General features: G+C 50.0%; 1 protein-coding gene across 5 annotated transcripts in view; it reads right to left on the bottom strand.

Annotated features, from left to right (window-relative positions):
* SLC39A11 (solute carrier family 39 member 11) overlaps positions 1-16,725 on the bottom strand; it is a 320,940-nt gene that overhangs the window by 70,777 nt on the left and 233,438 nt on the right. The gene's annotated exons all lie outside the window — the stretch shown is intronic.

Below are 16,725 nucleotides of genomic sequence, written 5' to 3'. Positions count from 1 at the left end.
GCAGAGAGAGAGAGAGAGAGGAGGAGGAAGCAGGCTCCCCACTAAGCAGAGAGCCCAATGCGGAGCTCGATCTCAGGACCCTGGGATCATGACCTGAGCCGAAGGCAGAGGCTTTAACCCACTGAGCCACCCAGGCGCCCCTCATTTTATATTCTTACTTTGAACCTAAGAAATGGTTATTTTAAGTTATGCTACGCACTACTTTTTAACCAAAGCAATACACCTACAAATGGAAGAAAACATCATGTTCAGCAAAATCTAAAGTAATAAATCTCCCCATGTCCGCTCCCTACCCCTAGTTCCACACCTAAGGGGCAAGGTACTTTTCTAAGTTCTAGCTTCTCCATCTCCAGTGGGTACCACTGTAACTTTACATAACTTTAAATATTAATACCTTTGTTTCTTTAATGTATCACACTCTTGAGGTAGCTGGCTGACAGCACTGCTGCTTTCTACTGTGCTCAGCCTTGAAAAAGCTGAAGAATTCAGAGACCTTTCTTCCCACCTCTGCTGTATGAAAGCTGTCCCATTTGGTACTTGTTCTGCAGATACAGCTCATCTAAGGTACATTCCCAGGTCAGTTCAAAAAATGGCAATCCAATAAAAACGGAGTTTACGATAGTGGGGTGCTAACGTATGTTCTTTACAAACCAGGTTGCTATTGCTTTAAAGCCTAAAGTTTTAAACTCTTCCCATTTGAAGAAAATGGTCCGAGGAATCAAGGCCCAATGGATTCTTTCTTGATTCTTTCTGGCGTCCGTCTTATCTTCTGGATATTAATTGAGTTACCTCCTTCCTTCCTTCCTCACTCTTTCTTCCCTCCCTCCCTCTCTTTCTTTCTTACACATATTTTTTTAAGATTTATTTGACAGACAGAGATCACAAGTGGGCAGAGAGGCAGGCAGAGAGAGAGAGAGGAGGAAGCAGGCTCCCCGCTGACCAGAGAGCCCGTCGTGGGGCTTGATCCCAGGTCCCTGGGATCATAACCTGAGCCAAAGGCAGAGGCTTTAACCCACTGAGCCACCCAGGTGCCCCTCTTGTTTCTTTTAATGGCAGTAAATACAAATGTCATCAAATTTACCACTTTAGCCATGTTGAAGTGTATGACTCAGTGGTGTTAAGGTCATTCACACACTGGTGCACTGGCCACCACCACCTTTCCAGAACTCTTTTTCTCCTGCGAAACTGAAACCAGTCCCCCATTGAGCACTAATTCCCATTTCCCCCTCTAGCCCGGTCTCCATCAACCGCCACCCCAGCTCTGTGTCTACGGATGTGACCCCTTTAGTGATCTCATGTAAGAGGAATCACACAGGGACGCCTGGCTGGCTCAGTCAGTGAAGCGTCTGCTTCCGGATCAGGTGAAGGTATTGAGCCCTGCTCTGGACTCCACGCTCTGTGGGGGGGGGGGTCTGCTTGTCCCTCTCCCTCTGCCCTCCCCCCCCGCTCACTTGCACTCTTGCTATCTTAAATAAATAAAATATTTTAAAAAATAAGAGGAAAAAAAATGCCAGGAACAGATGCCACGTGTCCCTTCTTCATTCTGTTACGGGGTGTCCTTGAGCCGGTGGGTGAATGCTGATAAACTTTGGAGTCTTTGCCATGTGTAAAAGTCAAATTTTGATTTTGTTTCATAACTTCATAGTTTGGCCTGATAGGAAATTCTAGGTCCCAAATGACCTCTCCTCAACATCTCAAGAGCATTGTTCCACTGTCTTCCAGTATCCAGGGCTGCTGCTGGGAAGTCTGATGTTAATTTAATTCTCAGTTCCTTGCAGTTAAACTGATTTTTGTCTTCGGAAGCTCTTACATGTGTTCATCTTTGTTTTGGAGTTTTTAAATCCCACCAAGATCTGTCTGAGGGGGAGGCTTTGTTCATTCACCCGCAGGTTTAGGTGGGCCCTTTCAATCTGCAAGTTGTGCGTTCTCATTAACTTAGATATTTCTTGGCATCTCTACTCATATTTTTCATCTTGGACTTTGTGTCTGTGAACTAGAGAATTGTTTTCTACTTAACTTCCCTGATGACCAGCTTGGCCTTTCATCCAGAATGTTCTTACCGGTCTATTTAACTTGAAAACAAACAAACAAACAACAACTTTATGGCATTCCCACAGAGGGATGCAGTGATGGTGTGAACTGGTTTGACTCACACACAAGGATGCAGTGATGGTGTGAGCAGGTATGACTCACACACAGGGGGCACAGTGATCATGTGAAGGGGTGTGACTCACATGGGGATACAGCGATGGTGTGAACAGGTGTGACTCACACCCATAAGGGTCTGACAATGGTGTGAGCAGGTACGACCTCACACCCACTGGAATGCAGCAATGGTATGACTGACAGGGAGCCTGTGTAGACGTGAGTGTGTACACACACAAATTCACACACAGACATGAGCAGAAACAGCTGCACGATGGCCTCAATGCATGAAAACAAAAATGTGGATCAGTCATCTGAATGCTAAGACACTGGGCTCCCCCCTCACAAAGCCCACCCTGTGTGTCCACACAACACCCTGAGGTGGGGTGGGGCCAGACCCTCATCTAGACTCAGTGCTGGCGTCTCTGACTACGAAAACCAAGCTCCAGCCCGCATGTAAACAGCAGCTCTGAGGGAGAAAGAACTAAGAGGCAGCGGGGGTGGGGGGAGGGTGCGGGGGTGGGAGGGGCCAGGAACTGATTTCAAGTAGCTGCTGGGGTCACACATGAGAAATGAGAAAGGCCGGGGAATCCATCTGAAAAGAATTTCAAGGAAATCTTTGCAAGTGAAGTGTTTATAACAGAGTTGGATGGAAACCAGATCACAAAGGGGTGAAGGACAAGGAATTTAGAGTGTGGACTCTAGACTCATGCCCGAGAAGAAGGAAGCTTAGCCTGAATGGCTCAGGAGGAAGCGACAGTGTCTTTAACACCAGCACCCACGGGGCGTCTGGGTGGCTCAGTGGGTTAAAGCCTCTGCCTTCAGCTCAGGTCATGATCCCAGGGTCCTGGGATCGAGCCCCGCATCGGGCTCTCTGCTTGGCAGGGAGCCTGCTCCCTCCTCTCTCTCTCTGCCCGCCTCTCTGCCTACTTGGGATCTCAGTCTGTCAAATAAATACATGAAATCTTAAAAAACAAAACAAGACAAACCCAGCACCCATAAGCAGGCGCGGCCCGTGAGCAGGGGAGAGGGGAGCTAGGAGAGCAGCCCTGGGTTTCCTGGGCACCCACACCAGGTGGGGGACAGCAGCTGCACAGGGCACCACCCAGCAGAGCCACAGCAGAGATGATCTCATAAATCACGGTGAAACATTTGGCCCACTTAAGGTCCAGTGTAAATGTCAAAAACTAATAAAATATGTAACTCGGCTAGCAAGGTGCTCAAAGCCTGGGGCCTTCTTTTAATTAATGTCAGATCTGATCCAAGACATTCCCACGACACATTGGCAGGCACTGGGAGAACCCTCCCGGCCAGCTTCATCAGGAGGCCCCACATGTAGGCTGCCTTTCTCAGTCACACGGACGATCCGCTCTTGTGTCTGGCAGATGAAATCCTGGTTTTTTTTTTTTTTTTTTTTTTATGAGGGAGATCCAAAACAGATGTGGGCACTCCCAGAGCATCAGGGAGCTACGAGTTAGGTGACAGCAGACGGTGACCAAGAAATTGTTAGTGATTTTCTACCAAAAGAATGAAAAAAAAACCAGGTTATTAAAAATCTGGTTCACGAATCTCTAAAACACACAAACAGGAATGGCAATCAAGAGGAACCAGCATGGATTCATGAACAATTCATGTCACACAAAGTAGAAAACTCTTTTGGCGCAAATGTAACTGGCAGAGCAGGGGAAGGCAAGGGCTATCCATCGATCACGCGTCTGGATGCCGTCATCACTCCTGGTTCTCACCATACCATATGAACCAGACAAAACAATGCATCCTGGGGCGTGAACAGTGAACAGTGTTCACGACTGGTCAAATGACTACACTCAGTAGGTGTCAAGTTCACGAATTCGTGTGGCCCTGCAGGGAGAGCTGAGCCACACGGCTCGGCTATTGCTACTGTCTGTCCAGTGTGAATGTCAACAGCTTCGGTGGGGACACAGAAGGAAAAATTGGGAGAAAACGCAACACTGAGAACACTATATGCTCCGCAGACCCGTGACAGAGAAATCATAAAGGATGGACAATGAGGGAAGACACTTAGCTCAGATATGGCATCTAAGAAAAGCAGGTGTAACATCCCGGACTTGGGAATAAAGAACGGGCCAAGAGAAGATGGAGGTGGCCAGCCTCGGCTCTGTACAAGGAGGTGCCCCTGGTGATCAGAGCTATCTGTACAGACCCACATGCCCAGGAATCAGGGCTTTCCATACCAGAAATGTGTTGGCAGAGGCAGAAAACAGAACCTCAGGGGTGTCACGGTTGATATCGCTACGGGAAGTTCAGATATTTGACGTCTCCGCCAACCCTACATAATACGTCCCTGTATTACTGTGAAACTTCCCATGGCGGCTGAAGTAGGGGAAAGGCCACAGGCCCTTTCTCCACAGGCTGTGCAGGATTCACAGCAGACTGCAGCTCGGTGGACAAGGGGATTCACGGGCTTAAAACGCCAAATGCCTTTAGGGGGTGCATGTCCCCTCCGGTCCTTGAAGGAGCCACCACTCCCTAAGCACTTACGTCTGGCCCAGTCTCAGTCTCTATTCACCGGCCTGACATCGACAGGCTTTTCCTTCTGGAATACTGCTTTGGATGGGCCTTTAAGGTTATGTCCAGTAGGGGACATATTTCCAAATCAGCCCGGCACTGCCTAGATTTCTGGTCAGCAGTCTGGCTCGCCTGCAACCCACCGGGCATGATGGTCTGGGATAGCATTTCCCAAAGAGAATTCTGGGGACTGTGAGGTCTGGTGCATGTTTACAAACAATTCATGGATGTGCCTGTCAAATATATTTGACCCTAAACACACATCCACCCAAATATATATGGTGGATGTATATATGGGTAGATATGTATGTATGCACACACACCATATGTATGTACACATATGAACATATTGTGGACAGAGGTGTTTGTGTACATGCATACTTCTCTGCATTCGTACATGTATGTATTTAGGTGTGCACATATATATGCACATAAATGTGTGGGTATGGAAGCAGAAGTTTAACCAGTATGCCCATTTTGTGACTCTCCCACAGAAGTAGAGTATGCAACTGTCCCAATGTCTTTGGCCATGGAATCCCTTTTTGCTAGTTTTCTTCACAGATCCCAGGATATGCGGATTTTGTGGAGCCTACTTAGCACACGCTGCTTAGAAAAACAATCTCCATTCTGCCAAGAGTGCAGTGAAGATGTCTGCGCCGGTTGCTCCCTCCTTTTTGGGAAGTTGGGCCCTGGGCTGTAAGACAGACACGCAGCTGTGGTTCCCACGTGGGACACTGAGCAGCTCTGTGGCCATTCCGTGGCTCCATCTCTAAGCCCAGTCCCCTAGAGCCCACACACTATCCTCTCAGCGGTGCTGAGTGTGAAAATGGGGCTGATTTGGCATAAGCTTTGCCCCCTGTGGGAAACAATTTTAAAAATGCCTTGAGAAGTCAGTGGGGTTGATGGGATCACCACACGAGGCAGACTTTCATTTGGACCGAGATAGGGTATTCTTGATTGAGGAAGCCCGCAATACAGCCCCCGCCCCACGGCCACGTCCGAACCAGCTCTGCAGGCAATCAAACCAATGATCTCCCCCGGTGGCTGTCAACTCACACCAGCCCCTGTGCCGCAGGTTGGCTCCACGGTCCGCCCTCCCCCTCTCCACTGGCGAAACCCCCAGAGTATAATCCAGCAAAGGCACCTGCTCGACTTATTTGACAGCTTCTTCTGCTTGAATCTCCTTCAACGGCCACGACCGCCCCTCTGTCACACAGCCTCGTGTCATCTGTTCCGCAGTCCTCACTCCTGACCTCATCTACAATGCAATGCAAACTGTAGTGTGCACGCCCCGGGTACAGTCAACCAAATGACGTCAACTAAAACATACTGACCAAGCTCTACCCCAGGCCTCCCAACTTTTCTGCTGAAGCATGTCAGCTTCTACATCTCACGTCCACACCCACTCACTGGCATGGAACACCAGGCCAAACCTCAGAGGAGTCACAGAAGGGGACAGAGATGTCTGCTGAGCACTATTTTTAAGCCCCTTTATTTCACATTTTCAGACATAATCTTTCCAATGACCATGGGGAAGAGATACATATGATCAATGTCTGCATTTTAAACAGCCCAAAGCAGAGAGCAAGTAACTTGCTCCGGGTCTTACAAGACTCCCCACCCATGTCTGGGCAGCCCCAACCATCTGCTCTTCTCCATTTGTCTAACCTCCAAGTGTGGGTTTGGTTTAGAATTTTCAGCCATTGCCATGGGTCCCCAGGGACAAGGAGTTCTGTGTGTTGGCTGATGGCAAGGCCCTTACAAGCACAGAGACGCACTCGGATCAACAGGCACTGAAGGGCGAGGACAAAGCAAGAGGAAGGCAGCTCCCCGCTATTTCCACAACGAGGAGAGGAGAGCACAGGGAATCCGCTGTGAATCAAGGATGAGAGCTCCATTCTGGGGCCAGTTGTGAGTGGGTGTGGACGGGAGATGCAGTGCCGGTCTTCGGAGAGTCTGCAGTATTCCACAGACAACGAGCTGGCAACGCCCGGCCTTCTGGTGAGGACCCCAGGGTCTGTGGAGGAGCTGCTGCTGGGGTTCCCCTAAAGGAGTGGTGTGTGCTGCCATGACCTTGTTCCCTCGGACCCACCGCAGTCCTCCCACTATCTGTATGCAAACACAACGCCCCTCTTCAACGACAGACAGAAAACCGGAGCACCCGTGTCCCACTGCTCGCTGTGGCTCTTGACTTCTGGGCCCAGCTAGACTGTCGCTTGTCTGGGGTGAGGAAAGGGGTCCTGACTCCGGCAGACGTGCTCCTGGCCTGTCTAGGGGTTCTCTCCACAGGCTGTGGCTTTCAGGGGGCTGCTGTGGGGTGGGGGTGGGGACAGTCAGACCAGAATCTCCAGGGAGAGAATTCTCTAGGATGCACTCTGCCCACAACCCCAGAGGCACAGCAAACTCTTCCTGGACAGGAGTCTAGGGACGTGCCCTGTGAAAAGGCTTTCAGTGGGATTTAGATTCTCCTCCATGAACCATGCACCTCCGTCTCCTCCCTCACCTCCAGAGGAAAACCAACATCCTAGATCCACGTTTTCCAAACTGTGTTCCATGGAACACCAGGAACAACTTAAAAAGATCCAGTAGTCAAATACTGGGTTGAATCCTATGAAATTACTGCTACTTAAGCACCATCTTTTTTTTTTTTTTTAAACTATAAACCAGCAATTTCATCTGGCCCGACCTAATGAGTTCTGAAAACTTGTATAATCTTCTCTCGAAGATTCAGAAACTGTTTCAACATTTTAAAGGCTGTTTCATAGGTTTCATAGAGTAAACTGCATGGCTTTTTTTTTCCAAACATATTTGACAACGGAACCCTTTTATTAGGTGACAACCGCTACCTCTCTCAGAACCTCTGCTTTGTGGAACTCCTTTGGGAGAATATTGTCTGGGAGAATCAAAAACAATGAAGAGGTTTTTGAGCCTTTTGCAAAGCCGCCCTTATCACTATCCCATCATTTTTATTTGAATAAAAGGAAATTCACTCAACCATGTCTTACGCGCTTGCTCTACACCCGAGCATTTGCTCAGGACTGGGTACACGCAGGAGCAGGCATGTTCTGGTCAAGAGCAGTGCTCTCAGTTGGAACGGCCAGCGTGGCTCGGAGGACTCAGGGAGGTCTGCGAGGAGTTGTGAGTTTGGAGCTGGGGTTCCAGGGGATTTTTCCAGGTCAGGAGGCTGACGGCCAGTGCCCTGTCAGACCCAGCTCACCTGCTCGTGCCTCAGTGCACTGCCAGAGCCTCAAGGTCGCCAGGCAGTGTGACGACACACTGCTTGCTCCCACTGCCCCCGCCCAGCTGCCCTGGTAAAAGTCTATTCAATTTCATGTGGCTTCAGCACCTGATCTCCTTCAGGTGTGGTGCTATTATGCCACACACTCCCAAGTCAGAGTCCAGCAGGGACTCCAGGGTCACTAGCCACAGACCCCTTTGCCCTCTTCTTGTCCTTCTCTGAGCGTGTGCAGGTATCTGGCTCCGGCAGATCCATGGGGCAGAGGAGGGGCTGTCAGGATGCCGACCTTACGGGGAGGTGGGAGACCATGTAGGGTCTTGGAAACCATGACACAGAAGGCAGACAGTTTACAGGAGAGGTGCGCTGCTCTGCCCCCTTTGGTTTTCAAACCCTGGACCTTCCTAGCCAGGAAGCTGTGGTAGAAACAAAGGCAAAGCTCTTCTGTACTTGCCCAGGGGAAAGGGAAATTTCTGCAGCTTAGTGCAACGTTCCCTCACTTTCTCTTGGTTCATCCGTAACCATTATGGAAGGGGACGCTCCGAGTGGGAAGCACAGGAGTGGTTACGGGCCCTTGCCAGCCCACTTGTGCCCTTTCAATGCCCCTCTGCCACCCTCCCCCTGCCCCCCACGCAGCCCCAGGATCTCTCTTGTGCTATGAGAAGAGCCTACATGGCACCACCAGTGAGGCAGCCCATGGATGGCTGGGGCTGGACACCGTGAGCAGGGGACAGGGACGGACAGAAGCTCAGGGGAGCAGGAGGGCCCGTTACCCGACTTCGATGCTCCCAGCCCAAGAGTTTTGTTGGATCCGGCATCCTGGGGAGTTGTATTACATGTATGACATTTGTAGCCCAGAAATAGGAGAGAAAAATGAGTAACGGGGGTGGGAGCCGAGGCTCGGGTACAAAGTTCTGCAGCTCTGCCACAAAGGGTCACGTCCAGTGAGGGTGGAATCAGGTCAGGCTGGCTGGGGTACCCACCACTGGCGTGCAGGGAACCTTGCCCAGGAGCTCCGGGCAGCTGCGCCAGCCAGAGCTGGGGAGATTTCCTTTCAAATAAAATCACAATAAAAAGCAATATTGCCCTGCAGCCACAAACTTTTAAAAGCAGGTCAACTACAAGCTGGCTATTTTTTTCATCTGGTAATAACATATTTGTCAGTTTTATCTTTATCTCTGTGTTCTAAGGCTCTCCCCAAGGAGAGATTTTCTTTCTTTCTTTTTTTTTTCCTTCCCCTCCAACCTGCAAAGGACAGTGTGACTCAGAACTTGACCCAGTGCTGGCTGCAAGATAATGGAAAATTTTTCATCAGCTTCACGAGCCCAGACACCCCTCCAGCTAGCAGCCTGTCCGGGATCCTCCACGGCCAGCAGTTAGGGGGTAGCTGGGGATCACCACACTGCTCAGAGCAACTCTTGGCAGAAAAGGCCACAAGGCCTGATGGCAGGAAGTGGGACGTACATTTAAGAATGAGGGTAAGGACAAGTGGCCTCAGATCATTCACCAGCTGAGCAGCCTTCAGTGAGTCCCTTTTTATGAAAGGGTAAGGCTGGGGGGTGGGGAGTGGCAGCATCTACCCTCCAAGGTCGGGGTTAGGATGCAGGAACACAAAAGGTGTCCGAAAGGTTTCCAACTATGAAGCACTATGTGACACAAGCCGTTACCGCCAGCCCTTGCTCAGCAGCTCTAAAGATGAAAAGACAATTATTCCCGAAGGGACCTTAGGCCAAAGCTACGGTCTAATGGTAGCCTAGCTGTCACTGGATGGAAGCAAACTCAGGGATTCAGTCATTTTAAACATGTCTTCTGGGTAAAGGTCTTATTTTCCAGTCCCTGAAACTCTTGGCTTTCGTGGGCTCACTTTTCTTCTAGAAAGAGGGGTAAAGAAACCACTTGATCATTCTTTATCTTCTTGTGGACCAAGGGCAGAAGAAGCCACTGTAGCCTGCATCCACCCAAAGAGGCCCCCCGTAAGGCTACCCGTGGATGGGGTGAAGCTGCTCTTCCGGGACCCTCACTGTGTGATGGCGAAGCTGGGCTGGTCAGGAAGTCAGCAAGGCCCACGGGTCACAGACTCATGGCCATGGCGGGCTCAGCCCATTGCCTCCAAGCTCTCAAGGATGGACTCGAGAGGGTCGTGTTTGTGCCGTGGAGGTAACTGGGTGCACGACTCTTAACTTCAGGTCAGGTCCTGATCTTAGGGTCGTGAGATTGAGCCCTGTTTTAGGCTCCACACTCAGCAGGGAGTCTGCTTGAGCCCCTCCCCACCTCAAATAAATCTTAAAAAAAAATAAGAAAGAAAGAAAAGTCACCATTTTAAAGTATACAGTTCAGTACCACTTAGTACATTCACAATGTTTTATGATCATCACCTCTGTCTGGTTCCAAAACATTTTCATTGCTCCCAAGCCCTAAGAGAACCAGTCACTCCCTGTTCCTCCCCTTTATCCCAGCCCCGACAACTACCACCCCACTTTCTGGATCTGTGGATTAGCCTCTTCTAGACATTTCATAAATGCGATCACACAAGATGTGACCTTTTGTGTCTGGCTTCTTTCACGGAGATAAGGTTTCTGAAGCTTGCCCATCTTGCAGCATGTGGAGGAAACCCCTTTCTTCTTACAGCTCAGCCATATCCCTCTATACGGAAAACCACATTTTGCTTAGCCTCTCATCCACGGATGGACACTTGGCTTCCTTTCCACCTTTTGGTTACTGCAAATAGTGCTGCTATGAACACCCAGGTACAAATATTTCTTTGAACACCTGTTTTCAATTCTTTGGGGCATATTCTCAGGAGTGGAATTGCTGGGCTGATGGCGACTTTTGAAAACAGGAATCAACATCATTCTCCTCTGCTTTAAACCTCCCAGTGGTGTCCTGCTGCACTTAGGGGAAGTGAATTGAAAACAGAAATCAACATCATTCTCCTCTGCTTTAAACCTCCCAGTGGTGTCCCCATGCACTGAGGGGAAGTAAAAACAGTAATCCGCACATCTGGCCTTGTCCATCTTAACTCCATGTTCTGTTTTCCAGCTACGTGGACTTTGCCAGGAGTCTGGCTTCCTCCAACAGCCTTTGGGCCACTGCTTCCTCTGGTTGGGTCTCTCCCTCTCTCCACTTGTCCTTCAGGTTTCAGTCTTCATGTAACTTCCTCAGAGACGCCTTCCACACCTCCCCCAGCTAGCTTGGCACATCCCATATGTGGCCACCACAGTACCTTCTACCTATCCCTTACCATAGTGTGAATTACTTGTTGATTGCAAGGGTTTCTTTTGTTGATCGGCTCAGGAAGGATTTTTTCAGCATCTACACTGGGCTGGAGTTTGCTTTAGGTGCTTGAGAAACGTCAATTAATAAAACAGGCCCTGGGGCACCTGGGTGGCTCAGTGGGTTAAGGCCTCTGCTTTCAGCTCAGGTTATGATCCCAAGGTCCTGGGATCAAGCCCCACATTGGGCTCTCTGCTCCACATGGAGCCTGCTTCCTCCTCTCTCTGCCTGCCTCTCTGCCTACTTGTGATCTTTGTCTGTCTAATAAATAAACAAAATCTTTAAAAAAAAAAAAAACTTAAAAAAAAAAAAAAAACAGGCCCTGCCCATTAGGGGGGGTCTGCCTTATTTGTAGAGGAGGAAGAGAAGACCAGATTAACAAAGAGATAGAACATAAGGTCAGGTAATGATGAATGTCTTAAACAATCCAGGGCTGGGAAAAGTATTTCACGGGGAGCTATTTTCAGTGGGATCACCCTGGAGCCTTGTAGAAATAGTGGCTTAGATAAACATTTGTCACCTCCAGGAGACCACGAACTCCGGGCAAGGGGGACCTGTGTGTGTTTCATGTGTCTTCATGCAAATCTCCAGCACCAACGTGAATGCCCAGCACATAATAGGTAAGCGGATAAATGAAATAACCCTGCCCTTGCTGAGGAGCCCTAGCACTCTCTGTCCCCATAGCCACTTCTGGGCCCACAGAGTAACCTGGAGGAATCCCAGAGTCAGAGAGCACTCTCCAGCCCTGAGCCCAGGACCTTTCCTGCTCCTACCACCATACCCACCCTCCATTCTCTGCGCCTCTTCTCGCCTCGCTAATGCTGGCATATGGCATGGTCACTAGAGCGCCTGGATCCTAGCCAGCCTCTGAGAGATGACCAGGTGTGAGCTAGCAGGGCTGCTGCTTGGTTTCCAGACCAAACTTCTCACTGCTCCCTCTCTCCCCTCAACCCTTCACCACCCACCACCCTCCCTAAATGGCCCGGAGTTCACATGATTAGCTGCTGGCGCGGACTCAGAAAAGCACCTTAGTACCAGGCAGTGAGATCCCGGAGCCCATGATAGTCAACCGCCCTTTGGCCTGTATAGTGCGCTTCCTTCCAGTGTATCTCTCATCTAGGACAACAACAGAGCAGAGGTTCACAACCTTTAAAAACCCATGAGTTATGTACACTGGAACAGTACGGAGACACCTGCTACAACATGGATGAGACTGAAGAGGTTATACCAAGTGAAATAAGCCAGTCACAAAAGGACAGACGTGGTCAGGTTCCAAGTACATGAGGCACCTGGAGAAACCACATTCATAGAGATGGAAAATGGAAGAACAGTTGCTAGGGACAGGGCGGGAGGAGGGGATGGGGAGTTACTGTCTGATGGGTGCAGTTTCAGTTTGGGAAAATGGAAAGATGCTGGAGACAGACGGTGGTGATGGTTGCACCATAATGTGACTGCCCTTAATGCTTCAGAGCTACAGACTGAAAATGGTTAGAGTGGCCAGTTTTACGTTCTATATATTTCATCACGATGGAGAAGGGTTCCCACCCTGACATGTGATTGAGTAAATCACTCAGCAAGTTCATTAGGGAGTCAGGATGCCAGTCTCCAAATACTTGGATTTCTAGGTAAGTCATCCTTCTGCTAAACTACAGTGACCCTCAGAGCGCTTCAGGCAGTGGACGGGGAGGCAAAACAGATGCATCGTTCTGGCTCCTAGCCTCCTCAGTCTCCTTATCAACCAAAAGGTTGTGGCCAACACAGTCAGTGTTTTCCTGGGATACCAACTCTCTTAAGAAGCAGTTAGTTCTAGCTTTTTTTCTCCTCTTTCCTTTTTTTAAAAAGATGTATTGATTTTAGAGAGAAAGAGAGTGAGAGCATGATAGGGAGAGAGAATGTCAAGCAGACTCTGTGTTGAGTGCGGAGCCCGACATAGGGCTCAATCCCACAACTCAGAGATCATGACCTGAGCCTAAATCAGGAGTCGGGCACTTAATTGACTGAGCCACGCAGGTGCCCCACTGTCCTTCTATCAGAATTCAGCACCAGGGCTGCCGGACAGTGCCCTGCAACCAATCTGTGATAACCCCTTGTCTTGTCTCTAACCACCCTTAGCCCACCCCAGAGACGTGCTCGGTCTCTTGCTTCTTCCTAAGGAAGCCTCAGCAAACATACTCAGAGCTCTGTCTACCAATCACAGCTGAGCAGTAGAAACCAAAAAAGGGGAAAAAAGAAAACCAGAGATAATCAGTTCCATGTTTTCAAGAGGTTACTGAACATCTGCAGTAGCCATGAAAATGTGTCCCTCAGATCTCCTGCTGCGGGGAGACAGTGACTAGTGGCCCCAGCTGTTGCTTTTCAGAACCCCCCACCGCATCTCCACACCCCCTCCCAGCCCCTCCCAACCAGTAACTGAGTGTAGGGTGACCAATACAGGATGCAGGGCGCTTCTTAGAGGAATCCCGTGCCTGGAGGATCTGCCCCGATGTTCTCCTGGCCGAGACGTCCTTGGAAGTGTGCCACAGGTAAAGCCTCTTCCTTCCTCATCTCCTTTCACAGGTGCCAGACTTTTATCACAGGCTGAAGGCTCTCCCTACCACCTTCCCCTTCCTCCCCTCTACCCTGACAGCTATGTCCCCCGACACATCTCCTGCATGTCTTTCCCTTCTCGAGGCACCTGCTCCTCGAAGGACCTGAGCTGATAACACCATCACGCTGGCCAGAAGAGAGTGAGGTGCCCAATAAATCAATAAATGCCGAGCAGGACAACAGACACGCTCGGAGTGAGCACTACGCACTTGGAAGAACAGCAAAGACTGCCTTCGATGTTTTGCAGAACTCAACAGTTTGACGTCTACGTTATCCATTCAATAAACGTGCAGCAAGCCCCCGCATATGGCATGTGTGTGCATATCCTCCATTTCCAAGGCAGCCTGGCAGTCTCAGCTGTGTTTTTCACATGAGCAAACCCTAAAAGGATTACTATCAGTGTATAATCTGATCATAACTAATGATGATAAAAATAACAGTCAACGTCATTTAGCTTTTACTCTATGTCAGTTGCTGTTCTATACTTTCCATAGGCTGCTCACCTAAAACAACAACAACAAAAAAGACAAGACAAAACAAAACAAACCCCAAAATAGCACTGTGCTTCAAGGAACGATGAGGACCCAGAAGCACAGATTGGTGCAGGGAGTTGGTTGGCGTGCTGTGGTCTCTGGGAGCCAGCCTGGAGGAGGGACCGGGGAGTCACGGCAGTCCCACACCTGCAGCTTCACCTGGCAGGAGGCCGCTTACACTCCTGTGAATCAGCTTTGCCCTGGGTGACAGAGGCGGAGTTGAGAGGCTCTGGGGTCTGACGGAATATCTTTAAAGTTTCATGCAGCCGCCTCTGCTTTCACCCCGGACGCCTTCAATGAGAAGACATGACAATGGGGAAGAAAGCCCGTGGTGCGGATTCCTAATAAAACGAGACTATGCTGTAATGGGCCCGTCAGCCACAGCGGAGGCCGACTGTGACACAGAAATGAGAAAAATCCACGTGAGAGTTACAGAGAGAATGATTTTTACCTTTTAGATGTCAGGCGATCAAGGAAAATGTGACATCTCACATCATGTTAATTTTTAAAATGCAATAAACTAGTCATCAGAGAAAGATATGCAGCCGGTGCCAAAGACCTAGAGAGAAAGTGATGGTGCGGAGAGCGCGTCCTGACCTTCAGCCCCGCACGTCGAGAGGATGGCCACTGGCTACTGCTCCATTTCCTGCAGACCTTTCTTCCATCTTGACCTGCCACATCCTTCATGCTTCCCCGCCCCTGGAAATACGAGCATCCAAACACATGGCTCTCTCTTCTTCCGGGTCACTCACCCCCTGGCCTGGGGACACACCCGAGGTAAGAAGCTATTTCCTCGGGCTCTACCCCCTCCCCGGGAGCCCTTTCCAACAACACGGTGCAAGGGTAAAGGCTCACTCAACAAAACTTCACTGCAAGACTGAGCTTCAGGGCTGAGCAACACGGAGTCATTTGGAAAGGGTTATACTTTACTCCTGGGTACCCCCACCCAAATCTGCAGTCATCCTTCCACCTCAGTAAGGGCACGATTTGGGGTTCCCATCCTTCATGCCTTACCTGTTCCTTCCTCATTACACCTGAGCACTCTGCTCCCTTAACTGTACATCCAAGTTCAAGACCTCCCGGGGGCACCTAGGTGGCTCAATTGGTTAAACGGCCAACTCTTGGTTTCGTCCTGGGTCATGATCTCAGGGTCCTAGAATGGAACCCCTGCATCAGGGTCTGCGCTCATCAGGGAGTCTGCTTGGATTCTCTCTCTCCATCTCCCTCTGCTCCTTTCCTCACTCAAGCTCTCTTTCTCTCTCTCAAATAAATAAATAAATCTTAAAAAAAGACCTCTGGAGCTATCCAATCGAACAGTACCGCCAGGCTTAGGACAATGACATACACATTCTCCCTTCGTTTTTCTCTAATTTTTAATACCCCCTCTAAGCTCCTTTGGGTTTGGGGACTATGCCTTGGGCATCCCCTACACCTCCATGGCTCTGGAAGCCACACAGTGAGTGTTCAAAACTCAGGGGCAGAATAACCGATTCTGCTTGACAAAATACTGTCCATGGTTATGGCGGAGTGAGAAAGTGCATGAGGGAAGCCAGTTCCCATGTGGTGGGGCTCAGCTGAGAGGAGAGACAGAAAGAGGGGACTTCCTCTGTTTCGCTACCCACACTATAGACCCACTAAGGAACGAACAAAAGAAGGAAGCCAAGGAGTGAAATGAACAGAAGGAATGATGAAAAGAGCAAAGAAAAAGGGGAAGACGGAGGAGAGACGCACAGATATTCTTGGATCTGGAAATGTTGGTTAGAAGCTATGCCTTGGCACAAACGACCCTGAAATTCACCTGGGGAGAGGCAGGTATAAGCCCTAGACTGGTTTGCTGGTGTGAAACGATACCTTCTGTAGACGAGCGGAGACACACGCTCACAGGGCACCATGGCGTCGTGTGCACCGCGGTGTGGCCAAGAGCAGAGGTTGACCTCAGCTTGTGAGCATCTCCACAGCTGCGAGAATGGGACCTGAACAATTCTACCATCCCTGATCTGAGGACCAGAAAACCTTTCCAGGCTGGAGACCCTTCAAGGAGAGGTGGGGGCTGCAGGGGACTGACCTCCCCCCGACCCCCGCCAGCTTCTGACCTGGCGGGAGCACACTGGCCCGTGGAGGTAGCCTGGCCTGGGAGGCATCTGTACCGCCTATCGGCCTGGACGTGTAATTGAAAAAGCTAAGAGCAGGGGATGGTATTCGTGAGTCCAGACGTGGGGACCAACTTGGAAGCCAAAGCTGCTTGGGCTCCTCACTAAGCTCTGGGCCTCTGTGTGTCTTTGGTTGCAGAAGGTCACAGAGTCGCTCCCTGTTTCTGATGTCCTCTAGCACAGCCATCCTCCCACGGCATGGGGACTTGGTTCGGGGAATGCAAACAAACAAGGACTTGCTTGCACAGCAGATGGC

Source organism: Mustela putorius, unplaced genomic scaffold (assembly GCF_011764305.1).
Source record: "Mustela putorius furo isolate JIRA1106 unplaced genomic scaffold, ASM1176430v1.1 tig00000873_pilon_pilon_pilon, whole genome shotgun sequence".
NCBI lineage: Eukaryota > Metazoa > Chordata > Mammalia > Carnivora > Mustelidae > Mustela > Mustela putorius.
The sequence above is the reverse complement of the archived record's forward strand: the minus strand, read 5'-3'. Positions and strand labels throughout refer to the sequence as shown.